Genomic DNA, 22,363 nt, shown 5'->3' with positions numbered 1-22,363 from the left:
CTCTCCCAATATATCATGCAGCCAAAAACAGAAAATGCAACACAAAAAAATCCGCAGTCAACTAAAGCAGATGTTATTTTTAGACCAGGAGAGAAGAGGGGGAGAGAGAGACAGCGGAGGGAGGGGAGTGGAGGAGAGAAACCAAGGCAGAAAGAGAGAGAGGGGATGGCGGTGATAGAGGGAGAGGAGAAGAGAGATGAGGGGGCAAGAGGCTCGGGAGACTATGTCTGCCTGGGGCTGCATTGTCTTCTCTTCATTTCCAATCACTGCTTTTTCTGTACAGTGCAAGGGGTGTCTGTCTCCAGCCATAAAAGCGCAGATCTGTGCAGAAGCCGATCCTGGGGGGCTGATCCAGTCCGGAGTTTCGTTCTGCCAGCTGAATTAATTTGATACTATTTTTGAAAGTCAGTGTTTCTAAGGGAGACCTAATGATGCAATGACGTCAATGCAGGTCAATAGCACACTGGTGGAGGAGAGAGAGAGAAAGAGACAGAGCCAGGGAGAGAAAGAGACTGTAAGCGTGAAAAGAGAGAGAGAGAGATAGCCTGAGATGGAGAGGGAGAGAAAGGAAGAAAGAAGGGAAAGGAGACAATAGAATAAATGAGACTAAATGAAAATAAGAAATAGTATAGTATAGCAAAAGAGAGAGACTTGAGACAGCTCAAGACACATACAAAGCAAAGGGAGAGAGATGTGACACCACAGATATAGAAAGAGAGAATAGTCAGGATAAGACTGAGAAAAAGAAAGGTTACACTTTGTGTGTGTGTGTGTGTGTGTGTGTGTGTGTGTGTGTGTGTGTATATTATTGTAACCACAGAGTCACAAAAGCCAATCATGTACTGGGTCCTTTACATATGAAATACAATATGACCCCCCATAAGAAGCTTCAATAAATGCAAACTCTGGTGAGAACATTTATGGAAAGTTCTACTCCCACCTTCTTCCCAGTCCCACTCATTTTAGTTCAGAGACCCTGAAGGTCGAAATCAATCTATACCATGGCCACCATAACATTCCAAGGTTTAGTGAACTTGAAATGGCAAGACAAAGGGAGTAAGAGTTCAGGAGAATGCAGGGTATCCAGAGAGAATGGCACAATGAGTTTAGCAAAGAAACAAACAATGGAGTAGAGAGAGAATTTGTACCCACTGCAAGAAGCTGGCCGAGAAAAGATGGAAGGGAACATAAAAAAGCACTACTTTACCATTGGATTCAATTATTGAGCAGAAGAAGACAAGTTGGAACAAGGGTGTCTGTAGAGAGACCAACCAGAGAGACTGACAGATACTTTGCCATAGAAAGTGCCAGGTGGAGACCGATGAGGATGAATGTGATGCAGAGACAGAAATGGTGCACCACAATGACTTTATTTTCCCACAATTCAGTGCAGAAAGAATTTACCAAACTAGTAGAACAATGCAGCATATCTGTTTAGTGTTCAGTAAACAGTTTATATTCATGTTTCAATTCCCTGATATGAGATGAGGATTGGGGACCAGAGCTGGACATCATGTGGCTCACCATAAAGTACCTGAAATTGTTTGCCCATTGGGTAGAGGGACCAGATCTAGGTAGCCTTTGTGTGAGTTTCCTTGTGTGGCCAAGTTAAGCTTGCTACATGGAATGCAAAATCTGTAAATCTGAAGAGGAGGACTAAGACAGTGGTAAGAAAAGGGAGAACCAGAAGGGGGAACATAAAAATGGAGATGCAATTTGAGGTTAATTCTGATAGGAGAGGACAAGGAAGATAGAAAGAGAATGTCTTTATGGCTGATTAGGGTCCCAGGGAGGATGAAGGGGATTATTGATATTTGCAGAGTGAAAAATAAGAAGAGACACAGACGACAAAGAGGAAGCCAGAAGGAGAGATGGTAGTAAAGGAGTTAGAAACTAAGAGAAAGAGAAATATCAAAGCTGAGACGACAGAAGGAGAGGTAAGAATTCTACCAGTGGGTACTTGGTGTAAAGAGAATTAGATGCTAGTGGAGCTAAGAATAAACACTGACCAAGAGAACTGAATGGAAGGCTAGAGAATATGAGAAATAAAGTGTAAGTGGGCATGAGAGTGTCTAATGTAGAGCAGAGATAATTAGATGAGAATGAGCTAGAGAATAAAAAAATAGAAGATCCCATGACTTTATCTGAGGATGGGAAACAGATGTGTGACATGAGAGTTATTCAACTTCAGAAATAAAGACATATCAAGTTGATCCGTTGTGTCTGACTTGGAAAACCTATCAAGGCAACCTGACTCATTACAATACAAGGTGCAATAATGGTGAGCCTCATAATGTGGGATCCATGACATAAAAGAGGTGGAGACTAAAGAGAGAGAATCGGTGAAAAGTCAAAATGAAAAAGTAGACAAGAGTATTGGTTCCCAACTATGTATTTATGTATGTTCTGTACTTACAGCAACCTTGTTAAACATAAGCCTTGTTACAAAATCTGTCTGTAGGCCAGGCCTTGCTTCCTCCAAGTGGCTGGCAAACATTTGAGGTGTAGATTTGAAGAACGTGGAAATTTGGGCTGATCAAATGTGGCGACCCATCCATTTATTCAAATTGATCCCATGTCAAGAAAATGTTTACCAACTAAATCATGGTAGCAAAAGAAACAAATGAATGCGTCGATTAGCGGTTTAATTGGAGACCTAAAGAAGAGAATATGCTTTGGGAACTTGGAAAAAAAGAATGAGCAACCTCAAGTGGGCAACGTTTCTGAGAAACAAAAGAAAAATATTGCTACAGAGTGATCCCCAAACTTAGCATCTGGGCCCTTAGCTGCAAGCAGTTCCCTAGACTGAGACTGGGAGTTGAATGGTGACTATGGAACCAATTGTGAAGGATCCTGGGTTGCAGTAAAAGTAAATGAGGGTCAACAGTCTATTGGGGTTCAAAAGAAAAACTGAGTTTAGTAAGAGACAGCACCGTGGGACATGTGGGACTTGTAATGGACACAAGTATGTGTGGTCTTTCTGCACCCGGTTTGGTGGCTACTGTTTTTTAAATGAGCCCTTTAGATTAGTGGTGGGAAAATGATTGTATAAGAGGAAAAAGGATCTTAGACTTCAAAAGAGTGAGCACCAGTGGTGTAAGGTCATGCAGCTAAGATCCCTGCTAAAATATGGGGGCCCCAACACATTACATTAACTGCAAAGACCTTTCTCCCTGCCCACTTACTGTACTTGCATGCCCACCCTCATGCTGGTGTCTTTGGGTGGCACCGGATAGGGCATGCAGGAAGGAATGGGTGCAGGCTGGGGGGATTGCATGGGAGCAAAGAGGAGGGAGAATTGTAGTTTTCAAAATACATTGGGGGTAATTTATAAACACTGGGCAAATTTGCACATGGGCAGTAACCCTTGGCAAACCAATCAGATGATTGCTTTCAGTGTTCAACCTGCAGCTGGCTAAAAAAAAGTTAATCACTGATTGGTTGCTATGGGTTACTGCCCAGGGGCAAATTTGCTCAGTGTTTATAAATAAGCCCCATTGAGGGGTGAGCACCCACCCATCAGCACTGATTAAAAGTAAAGGATAACTTGAACTTCAGCTGAAATAAAATGAAACAATACTATAAAGGTAATTCACTAGGGTAGACAGAAAAAAAATGCTTAAAGCCAAAGAAGACCAACAGAACCCAAGCCATAACCTAACTCTGAGCAGAGAGAACCCTTGGCCCAATGGTACCCCCAACCCAAAGTGAAGCTGACTCTCTCCCTAGTATTCAGCCAATAGGCAGCGAGAGTTACACGTTGGCTGGTGGCACCGCAGTGCGCGCAAACCATGAGTCTCCTTCTTCGCACCTTGTACAAAGCGCTAGGCACAGTTGTGCGCGTAGATTACGTGGGTGGCAGAAACGCTGCTCGGAAGGAGCTATTTATAGATCCCCTCTGATCAGAGCCAAAGCCGGCACACTGTCATTTAGTTGCAATCTCTGTGAATGGGGGTCCCAAATGGCTCCCACCCCTAGTTTATTTATTCCCCTGTCGATGTCTGATTGTCTTTTCTTACTCTGTCTCTCCCCTCTCATGTGTCCCTCTCTCCCCTTTCATCACTTGTATCTCCCCATCTCTCATGTACCTTCTCTCCTTCATCTCTTTCTCCTCTCTTTACCTCTCATTTTTATCTCCCCTCTGCGCTCCCCTCACTTCACCTCTTAGTTTTCCTCCCTCTCCTTTCTTTATCTCCCACTCTTTAACTCTCTCTCTCTCCTCCCCTCCCTTTCTCCCTCTGTTTACAGCCCCCCCTTCTCTCACTCTTTCTCTTCTCTCCCTCTCTTTTTTCTCCCCTCCTTCCTAGTCTACCAGACAACAGACACAGCGAGTTCCCAGCCCCCTTAATACAGCAGGAGCAGGTTGCATTTCAACCTACACTTTAGTCCCTTAGAGTGGTCCAGGCGTACCCCCTACCTCCCCCCTCTCTGCCTCTGTCCCTCATGTGCACCCCTTAAACCCCGCCCTCAGTTAAAGCCCCTCTCTCTCCTCCACCCCATTCTGCCAAGAGAAAGGGCAGCGAGAAGCGACAAGGACGAAGTGTGACTAAGTGCAGCAAGGTAGGAATCCCACAGATGTGTGTGTTGTGTGTCTTCTGCTGTCCTGGCTGCAAACTTCTCCCCATGACAATCCCAGTACATGATGTGCCGGTCTCTACATCTCATTCACAAGGTGTGCATGGTGGGGAGGGTGGGGAACCCCAACCCCCTTTCCATCCCTTCTAGCATGCTTATTTTATGGGAAGAGGAGGGGATCACCACAATGGGTTAATGCTCTCCATATCATTCCTTCCAGTCTCCATTCTGTCCACACCTGAAATGTAAAGTTCCAACCCAGTGGGCTTACACTGGGAATTACACACCCAGTGGAGAATTCAGGGGTAGAGGATGGGGGTCCCTGGTGTCCAGGGTTTATGCAGTCAAGACAGAGATCCTCAGTATCTGGGTTTGGAGCTGGGAATGGAGGCTTTCTGCTTGCACTTCACTCTTCTTGGTCTGTTTTCATGGCTCCTTTTCTTATTTTCAAGGAAACACGCTGCAGTTTCCTTTGCTTGAGATGTTCATTTTAAACTGAGGCAGCATGATTTATCAACAGGTGTCCTGTGCACTTCCCCTTTAAGAAACTGTAGCTTAGACAGGAAAAATATGGCTGCTGCTCCTTTCCTCTCTTGCACTTGCAGCATGTGCCCTCCAGGGGGCAGTGTCTTACCTCAGCCAACCGCTTCAAAAGCTTGTGGGGTTTTCTCTTGTCTGTAGCAAAGTGTCACACAAGGAAAATAAAGCAATAAAAAGAGATAGATGAACAATGAAGGCAAAATGCAGATAGTGGGCAAATAGAAGGGTATAAGTTCCTCTGCATAGTAACCCCAGCATTGTATCTGTGTTCTCTGTGTTAGAGGGGGAAACTGGCCTTTCAATTACCCGTTACTAAGTTGCAGATGGAAGAATTTAACTTTGCAATGGTTGTTAATTTATCTGTGTGCTTTATGACTTGCATTTCTATTTGCATCTCCCTAAAGATGAAGTTGCTATGGCAAGGGTTCATGGCAACCAGAAAGCAAATTGATGCAAGGGGCTGGCTATAATTATAATTTTTCCATCAAGGCCCCCCCCCATAGTCATGCTGCCATGAGTCCTATGGTGGTCGAAGGGGAGTTGGCAGGAGTAGCCCGGTTGCCATGGTCATTAAGCTTAGCAACCAGATAGCAACTTACATTGCACATGAGAGAGAGACATACCAAAAAAGGTAAATTTTTGGCATTATACATAAGGTCAATATCTCCTTTAAAGGCTGTCTGGGTATAGACAAACCCAGGCTTTGACTTGGGCGCCTACATCCACCTTTACTGTTGGGAGAACGTTAACAGACCAGATGAGTGCAATCAGACCTGTCTTTCATAAATGAGTGTGGACAAGCCTGTGGTTTTTGAACTACAATTCCCAGCATCCTAAGCTCCTTTGAAAGCATTGCAGCCAGACGAGAGACTGTGAGACTATACTGCAGTTAGCATGGAGATCCCCACATTCTAGCGCTAGGAATGTACATTTTCCCTAGGATACAATGCATCATTCTCTCTCTTTTACTTTGTCTTCTCCCTAGGTTAGTCTGTTGGTGCATAGAGCCTTATTTATATCACCCTGGCCAAGGTAAGAGGTTGTTTCAGGACAGCTCATTATTTTGTGCTTTTACAGTTTCAAGGGTGGGGGGGGGACTCACATTTATTATTTTTGGCTCACAGTTTGATCACCAGCAGGAATTTCCTTCTGCGCTTCTTCACTTGCCCAGAAGGTGTCAGTATTTGCACAGCAGAACTATTTAACCCCTCCAGTGATGGTCTGTTGGGCAGGATGGCTCTTCATACATTACATAGATCTGTCCAGCTAATAGACGCCCATCACAATGCTTGTGGTTAAAAATAAAGGGACCCTGACAGTTAAGGGAGGATAGAGCCCCCTATCTTTTATATATCTATATATATATATATCCTATAAACCAACGCCATGTGATTTACCCATAATGCAGGTTTTTTCCCATAATCCTTGTGTTTTCCGAGTGGGGTGGCGTTGCTTTCAGGCCAAAGAATGGTGCTTTGCATCTGATTTGCATTGTGATGCACCTAAATATGAAACCCTTTGTGGGAACCCCAAGAGCTGCCACCAATGTAGGGTTGGAGTTATCTTCAGGGTTCCTCAACGTCAATAAGGTGCAGTTGCTCGTCATTCATCAGAAGAGGCAGGAAGGCTCATATACAGCATTGGACTGGGGGCTGCTGCATCAGGGGACAAGCCCCTGCCCCCCTACTACAACCCCCACAGGCTGGCATGCTGGAAGTTGTCTACAAGAGTTTCAGAATCAAACGATAACTAAAATAACAAAATAGATATAAAAAATGAAATTCTAGTCTCAGGGGTTTATTTCGGTTGCCCAGGTATATAATCATAGCAACCAGAGAGCAAAGCAGAGAGAGGCAGAAAACAAATGTAAACTAATGAGCAACATGCAGTCGTTTGGCCACCCTCCGGGTTAAATGACATGTTTTGCCAAGTCTGGTGAAGTTAATAAATGATGTGACCCTCTCGGGTGTGGAGCTTACACTCGCTGGGCTTCTCTAAGGAGAGAACTGAGCATCTGGAAGATGGGGGAAAGGGTTCCTGTATGGAGGGCCCAAGAAGAATCTCTAAGAAGAAATGCTTGTAGACTGGTCAGGTAGGCAAAGGAAAACCCATTTGACTCAACAATGGACCAGAAAGTAAAGTGATAGTATATGCACAAGCATAATCTCCAAAAGAAAACCTCAGCATTTGGGAAATGCCCTGTGTTTACATGAACCAGAAATGCAGCGCTTTGGCTACAATCAGCCAAGGCACAAGTAGAGAAAGAAGTGGAAGCATGTGAAGAGAAGACATTGCCCACTGTAAGGTTATGGGGTGAATCTGCTTTGCTATATTTTTTAAGCTCAGCAGAACATTCTCTATAAAGTTTGGCAGAACTTTACCATTTACCCCCCCCCCCCCTAAATGAAGATTTTCTATAAAGAATGCAGTGTGCATTTAGGCAAGGAATGACATTTCCCTGGGGCTCCAGCATAGAAGTGGTCCATTTGGGAACAACATATATAGATATGGACATATCAGACAGTGTAACAATTGTTAGCTTTTTCTGGTGCTGGTTAGCCCAACTGCAGCCTTCTAGCTACCTCTCAACTGTTGAAACAGATAAAACATCCCTATTTCTAGTCATGTTGAATGTTTTGCTCTTCAGATTCTTGTACGGATCCACTACTAGTCAATATTTAGGGTGCATGTTGCCTTGGCTTTTCAGAACCTTGGACAGATCCACTACTAGTTAATATTTAGGGTGTATGTTGCCTTTGCTCTGCGGAACCTTGGACAGATTCACTACTAGTCAATATTTAGGGTGCATGTTGCTTTGGCTTTTCAGAACCTTGGACAGATTCACTACTAGTCAATATTTAGAGTGCATGTTGCTTTGGCTTTTCAGAACCTTGGACATATCCACTACTAGTCAATATTTAGGGTGCATGTTGCCTTTGCTTTTTAGAACTTTGGACAGATCCACTACTAGACAATATTTAGGGTGCATGTTGCTTTGGCTTTTCAGAACCTTGGACAGATCCACTACTAGTCAATATTTAGGGTACATGTTGCTTTGGCTTTTCAGAGCCTAGGACAGATCCACTACTAGTCAATATTTAGGGTGCAAGTTGCCATGGCTTTTCAGCACCTTGGACAGATCCACTACTAGTCAATATTTATGGTGCATGTTGCCTTTGCTCTTTAGAACTTTGGACAAATCCACTACTAGTCAATATTTAGGGTGCATGTTGCTTTGGCTTTTCAGAACCTTGGACATATCCACAACTAGTCAATATTTAGGGTGCATGTTGCCTTTGCTTTTTAGAACTTTGGACAGATCCACTACTAGTCAATATTTAGGGTGCATGTTGCCTTTGCTTTTTAGAACTTTGGACAGATCCACTACTAGTCTATATTTAGAGTGCATGTTGCTTTGGCTTTTCAGAACCTTTGACAGATCCACTACTAGTCAATATTTAGGGTGCATGTTGCCTTTGCTCTTCGGATCCTTGGACAGATTCACTACTAGTCAATATTTAGGGTGCATGTTGCTTTGGCTTTTTTAGAACCTTGGACAGATCCACTACCAGTTAATATTTAGGGTGCATGTTGCCTTTGCTCTTCGGAAATAGATTCAAAGAACAGAGCACCGAGGAGGCCAGTTGTTAAAAATCTTTAAAAAGTCAAGATATATTCAAAGATTCATTTCAAATCTCCATAAGTACAGCAGCAAAACACACACTTAGGCTGCCTGCTTGACACGTTTCGTGGCTCCCTGCAACTTCATCAGAAGCTCTTCGGAACCTTGGACAGATTCACTACTAGTCAATATTTAGGGTGCACTTTGCCTTGGCTTTTCAGCAACTCGGACAGATCCACTACTAGGCAATATTTAGAGTGCATGTTTCCTTGGCTTTTCAGAACCTCGGTGAGATCTACTACTAGGCAATATTTAGGGTGCATGTTGCCTTGGCTTCTCTGAACCTCAGACAGATTCACTACTAGTCAATATGTAGGATGCATGTTGCCTTTGCTCTTCAGAACCTTGAACAGACCCACTACTAGTCAATATTTAGGGTGCATTTTGCCGTGGCTTTTCTGCACCTTGGACAGATCCACTACTAGTCAATATTTAGGGTGTATGTTGCCCTTGCTCTTCAGAACCTTGAATAGACCCACTACTAGTCAATATTTAGGGTGCATTTTGCCGTGGCTTTTCTGCACCTTGGACAGATCCACTACTAGTCAATATTTAGGGTGCATGTTGCCATGGCTTTTCAGCACCTTGGACAGGTCCACTACTAGTCAATATTTAGGGAACATGTTGCCTTGGCTTCTCAGCACCTCAGACAGAACCACTACTAGTCAATATTTAAGGTGCATGTTGCCATGGCTTTTCCGCACATTGGTCAGATCCACTACTAGTCAATATTTAGGGTGCATGTTGCCATGGATTTTCAGCACCTTGGACAGATCAATTACTAGTCAATATTTAGGGTGCATGTAGCCTTGGCTTCTCAGCACCTTGGACAGAACCACTACTAGTCTATATTTAGAGTGCATGTTGCCATGGCTTTTCATCACCTTGGACAGATCCACTACTTGTCAATATTAAGGGTGCATGTTGCCTTTGCTCTTCAGAACCTTGGACAGATCCTGTAAGCAAAGCCTTAGTGTGTCTGAGCAGGGCTGTCTAACTACATGCCCTTGGGGCAAATGTGGCCTCCATTAACCTCTGTAAAAATGCATTATTACTATATGGCCTTCAAACATGTTATATAGTGAATAGTGATGCGCACATCAATTTTATGGCAAACCAGAGATTATGTACCCTATAATATTGAAACAGAATGTTTTTATTCAATACAAATGTTTTGGCTGAATCTTTTCCTAACTCAATAAGACAACTACAAACAGTTAGATACTAGGGCAATGCTTTATGGCAGCTGAGATTCTAGCTATCTGTATAACACAGCATTCTGTCCCAGTGGCTGCACAGATCCTATCTGATCCCCATTGTAAGCAGCAGTCCTGCCCTGCTTTATGGCGGATATTCTAGCTATCTTTATAACAGAGCATTCTGTCCCAGTGGCTACACAGTAGTGATGTGCAGGTTGGGTTTTTCCTGACCCGCACCCAACCTTAATCTGCCCTCCTTCAGTCAGGGCCTGCATCTGACTTCCGGGTTCCTTTTATAGACCCACGCCAACCCGCCCTGCCGATGATGTCACAAAAGGGGCGGGGTGATCAGGCACGCAGCTATAAAGCCGGAACTCAGATTCCAGCATTTGAAGGTGGCGGGCGGGGAGAGCAGGAGTAGAGCTCAACCTGCCAAGAGGAGTGCGAGGTCGGCCTGAACCCGAACGACCCGCGGGTAAACCCAAGGGTCCCTCGGGTATCTGCCCAGCCCGCACATCACTACTGCACTGATCCACATTGTAAGCAGCAGTCCAGTCCTGCTTTATGGCAGCTGAGATTCTAGCTATCTGAATAACAGAGCATTCTGTCACAGTGACAGAGATTCTATCTGATCCCTACTGAGCATAAGCATAATTTAGGAGGTGGACAAATGCATTCATAGTTGACCAGCCATATTTTGGGATTCCCCAGTCAACAAGCCCTTACATTATTAGAAAGTAAACAGCTGCAGAGGAAGCCATTCCTACATTGATTTCAGTTTATTGGCATTGAAAAATTAATCGTCTGCAGCAGCAAGTTGATAATAATTAACTGAGCTAATAAAATGAAAGAGAGAAAGAGACAACGTTAGTGAATAAGAGAGCTAGAAAGACAGAGAGAGAGAGACAGAAGGTGCATGTGTGCATGGGGGGACTGTATTTTAAAGCCATGAAGGTGTTTGTTGACCTACAGCACAAAGAGGCACGAATCTTTCAGATTAGTATCTACTACAGGTATGGGACTTGTTATCCAGAATGCTCGAGGACCTCGGGGTTTCCGGAAATGGATCTGTAATTTGAATCTTCATCCTCTACGAGAAAACCATGTACACATTAAATAAACCCAATAGGCTGGTTTTGCTTCCAATAAGGATTAATTATATTTTAGTTTCAATCAAGTACAATGTACTGTTTGCAGAGAAAAAGGAAATCATTTTTTAAATATTGGATTATTTGGATAGAATGGAGTCTGTGGGAGATGGCCTTTCTGTAATTCAGTGCTTTCCGGATAACAGGCTTCCAGATAATGGAGCCTATACCTGTATGAGCAAAATATACTATACTATGCACACAATATGTCCCTCCCTTTCCCTCACTAAAATGAGTCATACATCAATTACTGTGCCCAACACCAGTAACACAAGGAACATCCCGATACATAGAATTGTATACCAATGTTCCATTCAACAACATGAAAGCCTTACGAATTCACATGATGTCACTGACCATTGCATCTAAATTGTCTTGTCTTAATAGATCAAACACTAATATGCATGTGGTCTCATGGTGTAAGAGGCCTAAATGGACTGGTTCGTGCATGAACTTTCCTGCAACACAGTAGGCAGAAGTGCCGGATACCATTTTATTCAGCTGTCCCAGTCACGTCACCTGCCAATATTGCAGAATCAGAAAGTTGCAGTGAGTTCACATGACAGCTATAAATTAGTTATCAATAATGAATCTTTACTGTTTCAATACACCTGGCTATAACTTACAGGCCTCCAACTACTATCTAGTTGCACCAATTGGCCATCTACTTGATCCCCTAGACTGGACTGTCATCAAGGTCACCACTGAGCAGAGCGTTGGGTCATTAACGGTCCAACAAAATCTGGGCGACTAAAGTCCATTCCTGCCGTATAGATTATAGAGGAGACTTGCAACTGAGGAGCTGCATTCCCCAAATTCTCCCATGGTATTTTGGAAAGAAATGAGGTGCTCAGGATGTAGTTAAACAAAAGAGCTGCCATTTAATTGGCAAGTGTAATGAGCAAATCTCCAGATTAATGTCTAATGCCTAATTGCCTTGGGTCAACTGCAATGCAACTGGTCTGTAGTGTAATTACATGACAACCATCAAGGGGGTACAGGGAATAAAACAGGACGAAGCCCCATTATTCATTCTCTAATTCACTCTAAATCAGAATCTTCTTTCCTGAAATGTTCTTTGTTATTATGTGTGTGTGTGTGCACCTATTGGGAATGTGTGTTCCTAGAAGGGGGGGGGGTTCTCTATTTGTGCTTACAGTCTGAGATCATTTGCTGTTCTGATTCCGTGGGAGACCAAGTGGAGTGCGTGGGTACAAAAAGCAGGGAGGCAGAACCACTGCTTCACCCCCTGGAGACCAGGCTGCTCATAGGGCATTTTTATTGGCTGATACCAAGTTCTACCCATTACCCTTTGTGTTTGTCATGGCTTTGGGAGTCCTTAACTGCCAACTAACCAAGGCAATAGTGTGTATGTGCCTGTGTTATATGCTCACACATCCCTAGGCTCCAAAAGACAGGGCTCTCTCCTCATGTCAGAGCCATTTTGTGCTTTAAAGCTGCAGAGCTTTCTCTACCACCAGATCCTCTGAAGAGGAGACTCTAATCGTGACGTTAGTAGCTGAGAGCTGACGCAGCTACCAGGGAAAAGCAGGTTGGATGCGAGCAGCCTGCAATCTGCACTGATTATACCCTCCTCCCATCCTGCATCCCTTGTGTAGTGGATCACTGGGATATCCCCTCCCAAAATACCTCGCCTCACCCACCAGAATAGGCGTTCTGTTTTTAGAATCTCTGAGCTCAAAATATAAAATAATAATAAATAAATAAATGAAGCTCCCAATGCAGTTGTGCACCGACCAGCACATTGTAGGGATTTGAGCTTTTAGTCCATGGCACAAGTGTTGTGGATTTCCTATGTCTGCAATAGGCAGAGAGGGGGATACAGAGAGGAAGCCACTGTGCGGTGTTATTATGGGTATGCTTGTAAATATCCCTGTGTGTAGGTGTGCTTCCAGCTCTTGTGTATGTGTGTGTGTGTGTGAGAGACAGAGAGTCCAATTTCTGGTCCCTCTTAATAAACACATAGATTTCCAGCTGCCATGGTAGAGCTGCATGAAAATGGTGCAGGAGTCAGGAGCAGGTTGGATGTTTTTGGCCGTCGCTTGCCTTTGTGTCAGAGTGAGTGTGTGTGAAGACCCCCCCCCCCTTGCAGGCTAAAAATAGCATCAGGGGTTTGATTGTGCTGCCAGAAATAGACTGAGAGTTGCATTCATATAAATAGTCAGCGCTGAGTGCAACACACTGGGCACCAGCTAAATCTGCCTTTTTTTTTTTAGTAATTCTACCTGCCAAAAAATAACTGTTTTTTTTCCCTCCGTCTCTCTTTCTTTCCCTTTAATTCCTCTCACTGCTTTTCTCCCTTTCTCTCTCTCTCTCTCTTTCCCTCTCTCTTTCTCATCCTCTCTGTCTCTCTCCTCACTGTCAGTCTGTTTTTCTCAAGCCTTCACAGACACGGTAAGTAATGGAATTGTGTTTGCTGTAAAAAAAAAAAAAACCTTTTTAATGTGTGCATTTTGGGGGGGGCTTATGTTTGTTATTGGATAAGGGGGAGCCATGCATGCACAGAATGGAAAAGAGAGGGGGAATTTCAGGGGATCACCCAGCACAGACTATCTGAATCAATAGAAGCTGCAGATCTCTCCCTCTGCCTGTCGGTGCTGTGGAATCTCCTGATTTTTTTTCTGAGGAATTTCAGAATTTGGCTGCTACATAAGAATCCTGATCCGTTACAAAGAAGGAGAAAGAGAGGTGTCGGGCAAGACTCATTGGGGCTCATTTATAAACTTCACGCAGGGCAGATTGGTTCTCACAGTGAATATATGGTTACATTTATCAAGCTGAATATTTATGTGCACACTCTGTGTTTGAATTACGCCACAAGTTTGGAAAATATTTGCAAAACAGTTTCACAAATTGCGAATTTAAGTTACTGTCAACGCTATTTTCACGCACAGTGGGCGCACTTCCGCAAACACCCGTCTCATTTACGAGCCATTTGCGAAAATTTAATTTTTCGCAAATTTAATTTTTTTTTATTTAATTAATTAAAGCAGTGCAATATATTAGCGTTCAGGAAAAATATGGGCAATACAACCATTTGCGAATAAATACACGCTGCGTAAACTTTATAAATGGCCCCCATTGCCTTCTGCTTTTCACTGCGGGGCTGAATAGGGAGCTGTCCAGCAGGCAGGGTGCTGAAACTTGCCTGGCTGCAACTTTCTATCCTAAATGTATGAGGCTGATTTATGGCATTGGGGGTGTCATCTTGGAGCTGAGAACATTCCAAAAAGAACATGTGTCCCTTACTGTTGATGAAGACAAGCTCTTCTTTGAAAGGGAAACACCAGGTTTCCCTGATACAACGTGTGAGTAATTCCCATCCTTTCCTTTCTCCTGTCTAGCACCAGTAATTGTATGGAATTGTTGATGGGATTTCTCAGCAGTGCCCATTTTTTTTTTTTTTTAAATGATAGTATAGTGCTGCTGCCTCTCTAGCCCTGTACAAAGTCTTCCATTCCCGCCCTGTATTTGAATGACTTATGCTTGCAATAGAGGGGGGGAGTCTGTAGGTTGCTTTATTTAGACCTCTTCTCCTCCCACATCTTTTTTCTTCCCCTTTAAGTACATCAGCTCCCTGAAGATGCGTGTGTGTTTCTCTCTCTCTGTGTTTCCCAGAGAGGAATCTGTATAGAATGAAAGTCAGCTAGGGGTGATTTTTTTTGGAGGGAAGGTGCCATGTCTGATAAACAGGTAACAAGCTATAGAATTATGGATCATAATAGCAGATACATCAGAGAGAATCCTCTGTGATACCACCTGCAATTATACTGGAGATAGATTATCAGTGATCAGATGGAACCTCAGCATGTGCGATTAACCCCATTCATTGCCAGAGCAGCACAAGCGTGACACTCACTGTTGCAACTGTCGATGCTTCAAGTGGTGGGAGCTGGGGAGAAATGTGATCGACAGCAAAATGCGGAGAGTCCGTGCAGTGGAAGGGGTTAATGTTAGCCCAGTTGAGGGGGGTCTGATTGTTTGCAAAGAGTGTGTACCAAGCCAACCCCAATACCAGAGAGCAGAAGCTTCTCCCTTCTAGTGCAGACAGGGTGTGGGCTCAGGGAAAACACTGAGAGGGATAACGCACGGTGGCTTAGGAATTTTCTGCAACAAAACACTTACTGATGTCACAATGTACATTGCTGAAATTCCAAGCTGCGTGCTCGTATTGACGGGTCCCATTTTTAAAACAGAAACAACACGTGCAGTGAATGGTCGCCCAGTACATCTCTAGGACCAGGTCCTTCCCCCCAGGAGGGTCAAGATGAGTAACCTACAGATAAATAGAGACAGCGCTAAATTGTAGCAATTAGAGCAAGTGTAGTGTAGAGCAGTCATGCCCAGTCTTCTCCTAAACCATCAACTCCTCCTTGGCTGCAGGAGGGTCCATCAAAGCATAGCTAGGCAACAAAACAAGATCCCCCCCATCTCCTGCAACCAACGGGTTAAGAGAACGGTCGCCAATCTTACAGACAACCTTCAGACAGACGCACAGACAGGCACGAGTCCCCCTGCCCGGGATCCTATTAAATAATTGAATGGTGGCGGCGGTAATTTTGGTGGAAACAGCACGGATTTCCAAGTCGTGACTGTACAAGTGAGTAATGTGACTTGCCTGCGTCACTAGCCCAGGCACAGTTCATCCAAAGTGAGCAGGAATCGTGACTTACTAGATACGTCCCCTACATGAAAAGAGCACCCAATGGGAGGCAGCAAGTGGGGGGTCTGAAGCAAGGGGATCGCAGAGAGCCCAATGAGATGTGAATGAATTGGGAGGGGTGGGGGGAGAGGGGCAACTGGACTGGGATGTCATAGATCACCCAATGAGAAGAAACGAAGAACGACAGAAAAAATAGATCCAAAGGGAGGGGAGTGGGGGGGGTGCGCCACAATCGGTATAGCACTATATCTCCCAAATTTTCTGCATAGCCCTCAACAAGTTGGAGAAGGCAGAGGAGGGGGTTAAGAAATATAGAAGATCGTGACCCTCCCACACAGTACAGTAACTTATATACCTACCTGGAGCCAGGGATGTTTTGGCTTTAGCCTTATTTGTGTGGCGCCTAAAGTCGGGAGTTGTCCAAAGTGCTGGAAGACCGACTCGCAACAGAACAGTAAGTAGGTGTTTCTGTCCTTGAGTCTGTGCACACGGGAACTCGTGGAGGGGGGAGTGTGTTTATAGAAAGGATGAATAGAGGGATAGATTGATGGATAGAGGGATGAAGAGAGAGAGGTGGATACTATATTATACAATTACACGTGTTGATTGTCTAAAAGATGTTAAAAAACTGTCCAGGACTTGCTGCATTGCACCCAGCACTAGAGATTAGCAAGACATACATGTGTCTAAGACCCTCTGGGTCCCCAGATGTTCCAGGACTACAACTCCCAGCATTCTTCAACGTATGAGCATGCTGGGAGTTGTAGTCCCACAACACCAGGGTGGGGAATCCAACAGAAAACCTCTTTTGAACTTTATGTGTGTCTGTCTGTCCTGGGCGTAGATAGAACGTTACACTTACTGGCATTAAAGGGGAATCGGCTAGGAAGTGCTCTCTCTCTCTCTCTTTCTCTCTCTCTCTCTCTCTCTCTCTCTCACTCACTCACTCTCTTTCTCTCTCTCACTCACTCACTCTCTCTTTCTCTCTCTCTCTCACTCACTCACTCTCACTCACTCACTCTCTCTTTATCTCTCACTCACTCACTCTTTCTCTCTCTCTCTCTCTCTCACTCACTCACTCTCACTCACTCACTCTCACTCACTATCTTTCTCTCTCTCACTCACTCTCTTTCTCTCTTTCTCACTCACTCTCTCTCTCGCTCTAGTTTCTAAGTTGGGCTGTAGTGCTACAATGTGTCCAACTGTGTCAATTCGTGATCCTATTGATACACTGTTTCCTTGGCAATCACGTGGGCTCTTGCATGTGTGTGTGTGTGTGTGTGTTTACTCCTTACAAAAGGGGGGTGCTGTTAGTTTAGAACCGGGGTGCAATCGGCTTTTTTTTTTTTTTACATAAAATCCTGCCCCCCCCACATCCATTCATGAAGAAATGATTATATCCCCCCAAAACCCCTCTTTTTGAAAGGGATAGCTTGCCTTGTGGAGGGTTGGTTGAATAATTAGAAATAGAAAATGCTTTTATTCCCCTCCTCCCTCCCTCCCTCTTTCTCTCTCTCTCTACCTCTTTCGAAAAGAAAATGGGATGTGAAGGTGTCGCTGATTGGTGGATGACGATTTTAGCCCGAGCCAATGAGCAGCCTGTCTGCGCTGTATTTATTTAGTGCTCAGGGGGAGAGTTCCCTCTTTACGCAGCGCCTTGTCTCCGCGCTGGTCTCTCCGCCCGACTCTCTCTGTGCCGCCGCTCTGTGCACAAAAGGGCGAGCGGGGAGCTGTCCGCGGACAGTGGTGCTGATCGGCTGCTTTGCGTGTGTGAGCGCGTCTCGCTCGGCTCTTCTACACGAATTGTTGCAAAGGAAGGAGCTTTCGCTTTTGGGGCTCGGTGGACAAGAGTCGGAAATCTTGGGGAGCTGGATTTTAGTCCTTCTCAAATCTTTTTGCGGTCTGGGCTTGCTGTATATAAATACCTAGCCGGGAAGCCCTTACCCCAAAAAGCATTTGCGGAGGACGCAGTCGGCGGCGACAACGAAGAAACCTTTCAGCGATCTCCTGATCAGTGAAAAAAAAAACAACCTCAAAAACTGGACCTTCGGGCCACCTCTGGCTGTGTTACACCCCATCTCAGGCACCAGCACCCGTCCAAGAAGCCTGCCGGCGTCTCACGACTTCTTCGCGAGTGGAATAAGCGATTCAGTCGCACATCACGCACCGTAAAGAGTTAAATAGAACTCATTCTATTGGAAATGGGAAAAATAAAATATTTTTGTTAAAGTCATTTTTGCATTATGGAGGGGGGGGGGTCTTAAAGTTTTCTACAGTACTGTGCCCCCCCCCATAACCACCCCCCAAATTTAAGTGAAACAATCCGCAGGCTACTTGTCTGACACCTTCACTTCTTACAACTTTTTCTTACTCTTTGGGGGTGTTGGGGTATAAACCAGTCCCCTGCGCGCCGCGCCCCCTTTTTTATCAATAAAGTTGGTCCTAACGTTACTGCCCCCCTTTACCCCTCGGCAGCTTTGAGACTAGATATTCGGGTTATCGCATCGCGCGAATCTGCCAAGCGAACAGGCAGAATAGAAGGTTGATCAGGCTGTTCCCAAAGACGAGAAAGTTAGGGACCCCCCCCCCCAACTATTACCATTAACAAATAGGTGAGGGTATTGTCGAGAACGTGAGTCCTAGTGTGGAGCCAGCTGAATGCATTGTGCTTCAGTAATTAAAGCAATAAAGGATACCCCCCATTGTTATTTGGTATTCAGTTACCCCCAACTAAATGTATGGACACCCCAGTCTACTGAATAAAAAGGGAGCCTGGCAATATAATGAAGTGGCATTACACAGTTCAAATAAAAGAATGCCCCCCTTGCCTTCATTCTATAGAGTGAGCTATGCCCCCCAGACAGAAATATAATATACCCAATTCTCCTATTACTAATAAAGTTAATAATTAACCCCCCTCCAACTCCCTATCCCTTAATTGCTAAGTTAATGAAGGGAGTTTCCCGAGAAGAGAGAACATGTGCTTTGTGTGCTGTAAAGATGGGGGGTAATAAGTAGCCACAATCTATTGGGAGGGAAGCAGCCACCCAGGCTATGAGCTGGGGGGGAAGCAGGTTTCATTTAATACACGTTTGCCCCCCAGATAGAGAACCATTGGAATGTGCCAGCTGTTTTTTATGCCTATCCTCTGCCATCCGCTAGACAAAGGATTCAAGATCTGTGCTCTTGAGATGAGAATGGGTTTTTAAAAAAACAAAAATATCCGGGGGGAAATAATTACACCCATGAAAAGAGTAAAACACTTCCTAATTTATAAGCCAACTCCCACCCGGGAAGCAAAAATACGCCCGGCTTTATCCGCCCCATCTTCTCTATAAGTTGTGCATTGAGTTTCGCAGGGAATTTCTCTCAGACAGAAAAAGGTCACTTCCACTACCCAAATTCCTCTTTCCTTTCTACCGGACCCTCTTGTTAACCCTTTATCCGGACTCTCTGTGCTCATTTTGGAACGTTCTACCCACCCCGAAGTGTTTTAAAGTGGCACCAGGGATTCCCCAAACTGAGATGACGATGTTTTTTTTTTCTTCCTAGCTGTGTTGTGCCAAGGCTTGAGCTTTGCATGAAGGGCGAGGTTGAGGGCACCCAGGTGTGGGGATAGTTTTACTAAACACAGAGAAATATGTTTTTTTAAAATATATAAACCTCTACTTATAAAGGAGCCTGATGTGTTTGTTAGTCATTTAGTGTATATATAGAACCATAAAGGAAGATCCTGCGTTTTCTTTCCTTTTTGGAATGTCCTTGGTTTGGTGGGTTCCTTGTTAATGGATTATATTCCAAAATCGTTTTTTTTGGGGGGGGGGGTGGGACCCCTTGTTTGTTTTGTAAGTGAAATGAGTTGGAGGCAAAGTTGCAGCTGACTTTGGAGGCAGATTAAATAAACTAGACAGTGTGCCATGAAACAGATGCAATTGATAAGTCATTTGAATTAATAGGAAGCAGGCAGGTGCCTTAATAGGGGGCTATAATGTTTTATATGGCAACATTGTTCATGTTTTGTATCTCAGCATGTGGAATCTAGAGACATGTGTGGGGTTTCCAAGCAAAGTTAGGTCTGACTATTGACTGATATTATAGGTTAACCTATACCTGTAGGTGGGGGGATTGTACTGGCACATGGTAACCCCCCCCCCACACACACACACTAACACACACTCTGTGTAGATTTATGTATAAACTGCCATTGTGTTTATCTTTGCTGCCCATGTACGTAGGGAAATGCCTTGGAATGTAGCTTAGCTGCTCATGTGTTAACTCTTTGTTTTTCTGTAGACCCCATAGGCTCCCTTTGGTGAAGCTTAACTTGTCTGTACCCCCAGTTGCTTGTTTAGAATTTGGGATTGAGGGGTAGGGATATCCTCCCTGGCTTCCTATCTCCCTGTTCAGATGTTCCTTGTAATGAACATCCATGAGGCAAGATGTTGGAGGAAGTTATCATTCTCACCCCTTGGACTCTTAACCCCTTTCATGCTGGTTGTCTTTAAAGGGCAGATTTGTATTAACCCCTTGTGGTTGTTGTTTTTCCTTAATTAAACCACTGCCATGCCTTCGTTAATGTTACTGACAATGGTGATGGATGCTCACATTCAAATAGTCAATATGACAGTGAGAAATTATATATATATATATATATATATATATATATATATATATATATATATATATATATATATATATATATATAGCCTAGTTTGGGACTTTGATATATTTCTTTTTCCATGTGTCATGTTGTAGGGATGGTTACCACTTGGGCTTCATGGGTATATTAATATGTGCAGCACCCCATATGTACCACTCTTCCCCAATATCAGAAAGATACATGATTTCTATTCTTGTCATTGCAGGATAAAGACAATCCTTCTCCCTTTTCCTCCTTCCCAGATCCGACAGGACAGAGGACAAGACAGTGGATTCTTTCTACCCCAAGGAAGAACGTACAGGTTGTACAAAAACAGTAAGAAAAAAAAAACAGTAACACACAGTAAGTACTGGACCAGATTAATTGATCACGTCCTCCTCCCTGGGGTCACCGGGATTTCTTTAAAAACTCAGCCGTTAGCCTAAATTCAAAATTCACAATATTAATCTATTGTCTTTTCTTCCAAGACATTTGTGATTTGGATCTGAGTATAGTTAAAAGGCACACGTGTTAGATGCCCATCACTGACTTGTATTGTGATGTGTGGGATCTGAGCCAGACTCAGTTTTAGGATGATATATACGGTTAATATAAAGTATTCGGTATCATAGTATCCAATGTGGCACTGCCTGTATGAAAGGCATGTATGGTAAAATGAGTGAGGCCTTGCTCTGTACTCTGCCTACAACTGTTTACTGTGAATGTGCTGGGGTTGACATTAAAGGCTCAATGTAAAGTGCATAAAACTGCCTTAAATTACCCTATTTCTTATTCTCAATTCATGGTGCTTTCCCACAATTGTCCCCACTGCAAATCTGTGAGGCTAATGCTAAAGGTGCAAACACATAGTGAATAGCGTGCACTTGAGTGAAAGTTGTGCCTGCTGCAGTCACAGCATTAAGATAGAGTATGGCCATCATACTCTTTACTAGGAGCTGTTTTGTGCACTTATAGGTGTAATACAAAGTTGAAGCCCTGTATATAAGTCACAGTAGGCATTAAGTATAGGATTCCCCCATGACTGACCTTGCTAAATCATGAAACTGTACTTGGCACAACAATGCAGCACAAGTGCAAATGGCATATACGTTTTAGGGTGCATTGTACTTACCTATACTGAACCAGTCCAGGATCCTGCTTTGTAGCATGTAGAAGTGGCATAGTATAGATGGACGGAAGCCTTTTTGGTACAACACAATAGGAGAGATCCCTGTTTTGTAGAATGTGGGAGGGACAAAGAAGTCAAGTTTGTATGGTATGTGTGTGATACATTAATATCCAACGTGAAGCAAAAATATCCTATATAGATCAGTGCGTGTGTGATACTCAGTAACCCGCGAGAATCCCATAATACATCCTAAGGGTCCAGTTTAGTTCTGAACATGTAAGACAAGCATATAAGCAGGGAGCAAACCCTGTGGTTGCAGGGGGCCCAGTAGGTGTAGGGGCTCCATGAGGACCTAAATAATGTGCAATTTCAATATGTTGGGGGCCCTAAAATGAATTTTCTGTGGGGCCCAGTAACATCTAGTTATGCCACTGGCAGGGAGGGTAGATAAATTAAGGTTTCAGCTTATTAGAATGTGTGCGAGTCACAGGATACAAACTAAAGACCTGGTCCTGTACTGAGATAAGCAGATAAATTGCAGGCTTAGGATCAGTATAATAAAGATCATAAGTATATATTAAAACACATATATATATGTGTGTATATTATAAGAGCCTATGATATAACAAGAGTGATCATCATGGAAGATAACCACCCAAGGGCCAAGTTTATTGCTGAGCATACGTAACATTAACCACCCCCCAAGTTAAGGGCCCGGTTTCTGAACATTTGCAATAAAAAACAAAAACAGGGTCCCTGTTTTGAAT

General features: G+C 43.9%; 1 long non-coding RNA gene across 1 annotated transcript; it reads left to right on the top strand.

Annotated features, from left to right (window-relative positions):
* The first annotated feature begins 4,305 nt into the window (after positions 1-4,305).
* LOC121393189 lies at positions 4,306-21,052 on the top strand. Its single transcript, XR_005960822.1, has 4 exons — positions 4,306-4,560; positions 6,101-6,147; positions 13,531-13,559; positions 20,694-21,052. It is a non-coding gene; the product is annotated as an uncharacterized LOC121393189 (long non-coding RNA).
* The last annotated feature ends 1,311 nt before the right edge of the window (positions 21,053-22,363 follow it).

Source organism: Xenopus laevis, chromosome 4S (assembly GCF_017654675.1).
Source record: "Xenopus laevis strain J_2021 chromosome 4S, Xenopus_laevis_v10.1, whole genome shotgun sequence".
Taxonomy (NCBI): Eukaryota; Metazoa; Chordata; class Amphibia; order Anura; family Pipidae; genus Xenopus; species Xenopus laevis.
The sequence above is the reverse complement of the archived record's forward strand: the minus strand, read 5'-3'. Positions and strand labels throughout refer to the sequence as shown.